Source organism: Cyanistes caeruleus, chromosome 1 (genome assembly GCF_971803275.1).
Source record: "Cyanistes caeruleus chromosome 1, bCyaCae1.hap1.1, whole genome shotgun sequence".
Classification (NCBI taxonomy): Eukaryota; Metazoa; Chordata; class Aves; order Passeriformes; family Paridae; genus Cyanistes; species Cyanistes caeruleus.
In genome coordinates this window covers 148,199,450-148,207,089 of record NC_141701.1, presented here as the reverse complement: position 1 = coordinate 148,207,089, position 7,640 = coordinate 148,199,450, and positions in this window count along the sequence as shown.

Below are 7,640 nucleotides of genomic sequence, written 5' to 3'. Positions count from 1 at the left end.
CTATTCTGGAAATCTCTGTGGAAAGCTCTAGGGTGTGGGAACGCCACAGGGAAAGCCACAAGGGATGGGAGGTGAGAACAAAGGGTTTGCAGGAGACCTGTGGTGTTTTGGAGCAGCAGCTGGAGACCAGAGGCAGGGACAGCACATGCAAGTACATGAGAACTGAACCTGGCCACTGCTATCATAGGAGACATGAGTAGAGAGCAGCTCAGATTTTATCACATCTGCATAAAAATGCCTACAATCATGTGGAGAACTAGGAAAGAAGATTCAGGAGACCTTTGAAATACCTGATGGCATCTCACCTGAATGTGAAGAAATGACAAGGGTTGGGAACTGAATCTCAGCTCACATCAGATGACCTTAGAGACCAAAAGCAGGTGTCTACCCTGGGGACCTGAATAGCACCCTGGAGTCTCAGCTGTATTAACTGGCTCTTTTTCCACTGCAAGGGGAATTTAGATGCCAGACACTTACATGTAAGTGCCTAAATTGAATCTGTGGTTATCTTAATCTCAGGGAATTGCTGTTGGTGCCAGCTGCATGAAGAGCTGTGAGACAGACCTGCAGAGGTGGTCACAGCACCAGGGAGGACATGATCTCTGGGGGAAGTGATTTCCATTGTGAGGCTGGGGAGCAGCATGAGCTGAACAGCTCACTCCCTTTGCAGGCATATCCCAAAGAGTTACAAACACAGACCACAGGCAAAGTCCCCAGCTTATTTCATCCCTTCAACATCCCATGTAAAAGCCACACATTGTCCAACATTGTCCAAAATGTTATTTTTCAGGATTATTTATTATCAGGATTTTTTTCCAGGATCGTTTCTGGAGGATTTTTTTTTTTGATAGACCATGCTAAGAATAACCCTAGTGGGAAAGATGTGTTTTGACTGAGTCCAAAAGCAGCCATTTCTCCTTCAAAGTTTTGCTATCAATGCCTGAGAGGTTTATTATTAGCATTTGATCTCTTAATATGTGTGAAGGCCCCCAAAACAATAAGCAAGGTTTGGTAATATGGAGGAGAATAACATTTGTCATTGTGGGAAATATTCAGTATTTTGTACTTTCATCAAATTCAAAGTACTGTCGAAAGCTCCCTGACTTGAGACTGGAAGTTGCTGCAATCCAGACCATTTACTGTGAGATTGCAAGTGCTGTGTTTTTTTTCTCTGTGCCATGTTCCAGGCTCATTCTCAGGGAACGTTGTGTCCAGACCATCTCCTGGTCTCTGCTCTATTTCACATCAGCAAAGCCATGCCTTCAAACTTAATCCCTTGACCAAATTTCTTGAGCCCTCCTATTTTTTTCTTTTTTTTTTTTTTTTTTCCTGAGCACCAATGGCTCAGTTTAACCTTTTACAATCATGCAACACTCCCTGGGATAATGCCTGAAGTCTCTGCCTGGTTAGCAATTATTTAAATACTCTGTTATGAATAGGATCAAAGCCTTCTCTTATTGAAACACTCCATTCCCGATGCCAGAAGTTGTCACCGCATGACAAATGGATTGCCTGCTCTCTTCTCACAAGTGTGCTCTAACCAGACAGGGCTGGGCAGCCTGTGGGATGGGGGAGTTTAATTAATAACAATATTTAATTTCTACAATGGAGCACTTAGGGGAGGATGGATATTGCAGCAGCTGTGATGAGCCTGCCAAAAGTGCGAGGAGAGGCTCCATCAGCGAAAAGCTCGGCCGCGCGCTCCGTGTTCACCAGCTCCCAGAGTTCCACGGAATATTTCAGTCAGGACAATTTTTCTTTTCTCTTTTTTTTTTTTTTTCCCTTTTTTCCCCCTCTCAGTTACTGAGCAGCAGAAGTGTCATCGTTCCTCCAACTGATAGTAGCTATGGAAACCGTGACATCACCGCCGACATAGCGATACATAAAAATTCAAGCGGCTGGGGACCGGTTGCTAGGAGAGCTCCGCTCGGGAAAGTCATCGGGCAGGCAGCCAAGGGACGGGAGTCTGCTGAACATGTTGTACTTCACCCTGGTGATTTTACCCTCCTCCCACTATTTTCCCTTTCACATGCAAAGTTTCTTTGGTTTTTTTTCTTTTTTTCTTTTTTTTTTTTCTTTCTATTTTTCCCCCCTCACTATATTCACTCTTAAATTATCTCAGATTTTTACAATGGGCTAATGAGCTTGTGGTGGAGTAGCTGCACGTTATAACAGTGTGCACAAGGTCAGGAAAGAAAACCACATACTGTACTTAAGATCTAGTAAAAGCTGTCACTAGCCACCTTTGTAGCGCCTGAGTTATCATAAACATTAATTTCTGATCACTTTTGGACAAGGGTTTTTCACTAAGCTTTAGGTATACATAAATTAGAGTAAAAGCCTGACCAATAATCATCAGAATCAGAGGTGATTTGAACCAAGGATGTGAAGTGACCTCTGTAATAGGTAAAACCTCCTATCATAACTGGTCTGAATTCAGGAAGTGGAGTGTTTCCAGCAGTCTGAGTCACACCTGGTTTCTGGGGAGCTGCTGCATCTCATCTGGTGGTTTTGGACCACTGGTGGTCAAAAGAAACAACTGAGGCAACACTTGCAGGGTGAGATGTTAATTTTTATAAGACCAAAATTGTGTTATTAGACCAAAACCGTTAGGAAAATCCACAAACTAAGGAAACCCTTCCCCAGACTCTGAGAAGATTTATTGAGGCAGCTCATTTGCTCATTTCAGCATTTTTTGGTTGGCCTAATGAGGGATCTTGTGCACAGATCTGGTCACTTGGTGTGACCACACTTGGTGTGTGCACCTTTTTGGACATACCTGCAATAAAGGACAACTGGTCTATGCTTGTATGTAACAGATTATGGGGTACAGGTTTAAATCTGTCCTTCTATGTACATATAAATAGACTTTTCTTTCCTCCCAGACTGAAATGCCACTTGCAGAGGAAATTGTGCAAGTAGATTTACACATGACCACCCAAGTACTAACAAATTACAAGATCTTAATAAAGGCAGTATTCAGACTGAATACTCCTGGTAACTGACCCAACAGTGAAGTTGTGTTGGGGAGCTTTGTCTAGAAATTACTCATCAAAATTATTTAGTAAAGGGGTTTTGGCCTTTTTTCCAGAAAGTTGTGTGCAAAATTCTTAGAATGTTCTTAGAATGTTATGCTACCCCATGACAAATGAGAAACTGAGAAGGAAACAGAAAGGGCAAAAAATAGTTGTTGATAACTTACTTTCAGACAATCCCTGATTCTGGGAAATGCATGTGCCCTCAGCACACCCAAGGCACCCACACGAACCCAAACACTACCTGAAGATATATAGGAACTCCCAAAGAAAATCAAATTATTTTAATTTTTATGAACCAAGTTGTGACCTATTATACAGGTAGTATGTCTCCCTCCAGATATAGTTGAGATTTGACTTATTCATGTTTATTAAATGTACAGGATAATGTGTATTAAGCATTGAGGACTACTCAACCAAGATGGTAGAAATTTGGGTTGAAAAGGTGCCTTCTGGTGCTGAAAGATATTTGCTGTAAGTGCATCAGGCTGCTTAATAGGTCACAATTTGGTTCATAAGAAGGAACAGATAAACCTCCTGTTTTATCTGAAAGCCTGTGCATTTCTATGGGATCAAACTATTTTCCCTGATGGTCTTTAGGGAAGATGAAGTACTTTGGACAAGCTGCTACTTATTTCACTGCCATTTTATCTCAGTGAACAAGAATTATTCTTTAGCCATCTTGATAAAAAAACCAAAAAGTTAACCAACAGTGTCTTTTAATAACTGTGGCCATAGCAGGATTTGAATTTGCCTTCCCTAAAGTAAGGTAGACACTTTACTGTCCATCAGGATACAAGACCTTTGGCTACTTTCCATGGGAATTTAAAGGCATTAAATTAGCTACAGGAGGGTTTCACTATTATTCCCTAAGAGTAATGGAAGAGGATTGTAATTTACAAGGGGGAAAAGCTAACAATTGAAAATTGAACATAAGGGCTATAAAGTACAAAATGGGCTCCCTTGGACTGGGTTACAAAACTTCATGAAAAGTGCAGCTCCTGCTGTGTTATGCTTTTCTCTAATGACTTAAAAAACTGAGTTTCTTAAAGGTGTTTTTTGCTGCAAATTAATTGCTTGTGGCTTCCATGGATCTTACAGCCTATAAAGATGTCCCCATTGTGGTTTCCATTGATTATTTCATCAAGGGCTCTCCCTCTGTTTCTTCTTGTTACCAAAATCACACACAAATGAATAGAAGTGTTGATGAGGAAGTTGTGAGAGCCATTAATGCCCCAGATGTGTCATGCCTTAGGACTTGGGGTACAGATCACAGCAGTCTCCACTTCCCCCTCAGATTTCATGCACTTGCCCCTTTTCCATGTAATATCCCATGGGCCAGTGGCAGCCACTCATCCCAGTAGGTGTCATGGTCTTCAACTGCATGAGCTCCATCATTTGGTGGGATTGGCTTGTTTATCTACCTGTTTGAACCCTGACAGTAAAGAAAATAAATACTCCTAGAGCTGGAGGCACCTGGAGAAAGGTCTGATGGCAATGCAGGATCTGCCAGCAACCTGGAAGGAGACAGGGAGCTACAGGGAACTCATCCTCACTTTATTTCTTCACCAGGAATTCCATGTGAGTGATGTGAAATCTCAGCCATCCCAGCTGCCCACGTAGAAATGGCACAATGTCTCAGAGCTCCCTTGTTGGGAACAAAGGCCAAGGAAAAGAGTCTTGGTTTTGGTGTGTTCCTCCTGCCATGGGATTTTCCTTTCTGAGTTCCAGCTTGCTCACAAAACAGCTTCCTTCCCAGAAACTTTTGCCTCAGCCATCTTTTTCATCTATGCAGTTCCATTCATCTCCTCATTCCCTTTTGCCTCAAGCCATCAGTTTGTTATTATCATTTTTAATATTTAATCATTGCAAAACTGCTTCTGGATTTTCTCTGACTCTTGTCACGCTTGTCAAACAAGCAGTTGAATTGTGCTGCCTTCTAAGATTGCTTCTTTCCCTAGTTCTACTTTTTCACTGAATTTTTTTTTGCCCTCCTTAACTTTACTCTGCTCAGGGTAGATTTTATCCTGTCTTTTCACCCCTAGTCTCTTTTCAATCAGAGCATATGAACTCCTGGTCCCTTGGGACAGTTGACCTGATATGAAGAACATCACATTATTGGTGAGAGGGTTCTGAAGTGCCTATGGGGAAAAAAGAGTTATCCAGGCAGCCACTGCTGTGGCTTCAATAGCACTTCACCCACAGAAAAGTCTTTGAAGGGGATGGACATTTTAAGCCTGTAGGAAAGCAGAAAATGGGACAAAAAGCAGGATGGGGTTGCCAAGGGTAATCCCCAGCGTTTACTTGCATGAGATAAGAGCATTTATAGAAAGGTTGTGCATTGGAGCTAATCTCTGAGGGTGCAAATGTATTCACTGATCTGAAGGATGCTGTGAGGTATCAGCGCTTCTCAGGTCACTTGTGGCTGGAATTGAACTGTGTCTCCTACTGATCCCCTATTAAAAGGGGTCTGAATGAGGGACAGGGAGCGTTTTGCTGAGCAAATGTGAAATCTTTGTTCCATGCCTTTGGCAGAGACTCTGCTTCCTCTTGTTTAGCACTCCTCTGCAAATGAGCTGCTTAAAAATATGGGTTTCCCTTCTCCCTTTGGAGAAGGACAATGAAAGCTGAAAGATTTTGTGTTTCAGCCTAAATTCCAAGATGAGGAAAAGCAAGAATGGAAATCTGTTATTTACTGTTATGCTGCAGCTCTACATCAACATATATGACTAAGCAGCACAATCTGCGCTCAAACTTCCTTTAGCAAGAACTGATTTCTGATCATTTCTGAACACAGAAGAAAGTTTCACCAAAACCTCGTGGTCCCTGGCACAAGGACTCAGTGCTTGCATGGAGTAAGGGCTGTGAAGTTGTTGCAATTGTCCAGCAAAGCTGCTGGCAGTCGGCAGGGCTGGAGGTGTGGTGTGCAACAAACCCTTTGCTCCTTGAAAATCAGCTTCTACTTGTTCCCCCAGCACGTTAATCATGAGCTGCAGGTGGATTGAGGGGAAAAGATGAAAGTTCAGGCTTTAGCAGAACTTTTATGTGTTGAAATTGTCGATCAGTGGAGAGATGACAGGAGATGACAGAATTGCAGGGTGTGCTCTGTTGGAAGGGACCCACAAGGATCACTGAGCTTTAAAGCTGTATTTGAGATGTTTTCATTGCACTGATGCTCAGAAAAGAGCAACTCAGACTGATAGTGCAAGCACCCCTATGGGATCCCTATTTAACTATTCAGCAACTGCTTTTTCCCACTGACTGGGTGGGGATCAGGGTTCTGGTGGCCCAGAGGTTGTGGAGAGCTTCGGTTTCTCACTGGTTTCTGGAGTTCTGGTTGCACACTCTGAGCATTAATGCCTCAAGGTCATCTTCACCTGGGCTGTCAGATGAGCAGAGTTGTAGAATTATCAGTTCTGTACAGAGCAAGACAACTTTAACCTGCAAAGTGAGTAGCCCCAGACACTGCCCTGGGGTCTCCCATGGGCTCTTTGGTTTCTATTTCTCCTCCCTCTCTCCAGTTTCCCCACATACAGTGAAAAGATTCCAAAGCCACTTCCCCGTGGAGCAGGGACACAGAGAAGAAAGTGACCCAGCCAATCTTTTTGACATCCCACACTGCCATGTCCTGTCACCAGCAGCAGATGGGTGGATGCAATGAAGCTGCCAGCCTACATCCAAACCATCAATTCCCAACACATCGGACTTTTCCAAACCCACATTACCAGTGTGAGACTCAGTGCAGGCAGCAGTCCTTGGACAGAAAGGCCTGGGATGATTTCCCTTTGCAGTGTTTCAGTCAGGAGCCAACCAGACTCTTGCTCAATATTCAGTATTTTATTATTTTGTACAGAAATAAATGGCAAAATTCCCGTGATCTTCAAAGGGGTAATACAGCCTTGAGTCCATATGCAATAGATAGTCCATATGATAGACATAATATACAATGCATTAATGGAAATACACCCATTGGGATCTGATATGAGTCAGATTCAGAGATTTTTTTCTTTTAGCTGCTATATATTATTATTTTATTTTATTTTATTTTATTTTATTTTATTTTATTTTATTTTATTTTATTTTATTTTATTTTATTTTATTTTATTTTATTTTATTTTATTTTATTTTATTTTATTTTATTTTATTTTATTTTATTCTATTTTATTTTATTTTATTTTATTCCATTTTATTTTATTTTATTTTATTCCATTTTATTTTATTTTATTTTATTTTATTTTATTTTATTCCATTTTATTTTATTTTATTTTATTCCATTTTATTCCATTTTATTTTATTTCTTTTTATTTCTTTATATTTTATTTCTTTTTATTTCTTTATATTTTATTTTATTTCTTTTTATTTCTTTTTTTTATTCAATTTTCTTTTCTTTTCTTTTCTTTTCTTTTCTTTTCTTTTCTTTTCTTTTCTTTTCTTTTCTTTTCTTTTCTTTTCTTTTCTTTTCTTTTCTTTTCTTTTCTTTTCTTTTCTTTTCTTTTCTTTTCTTTTCTTTTCTTTTCTTTTCTTTTCTTCTATTCCATTTCTTTTTATTTTATTTTATTTTATTTTATTTTATTTTATTTTATTTTATTTTATTTTATTTTATTT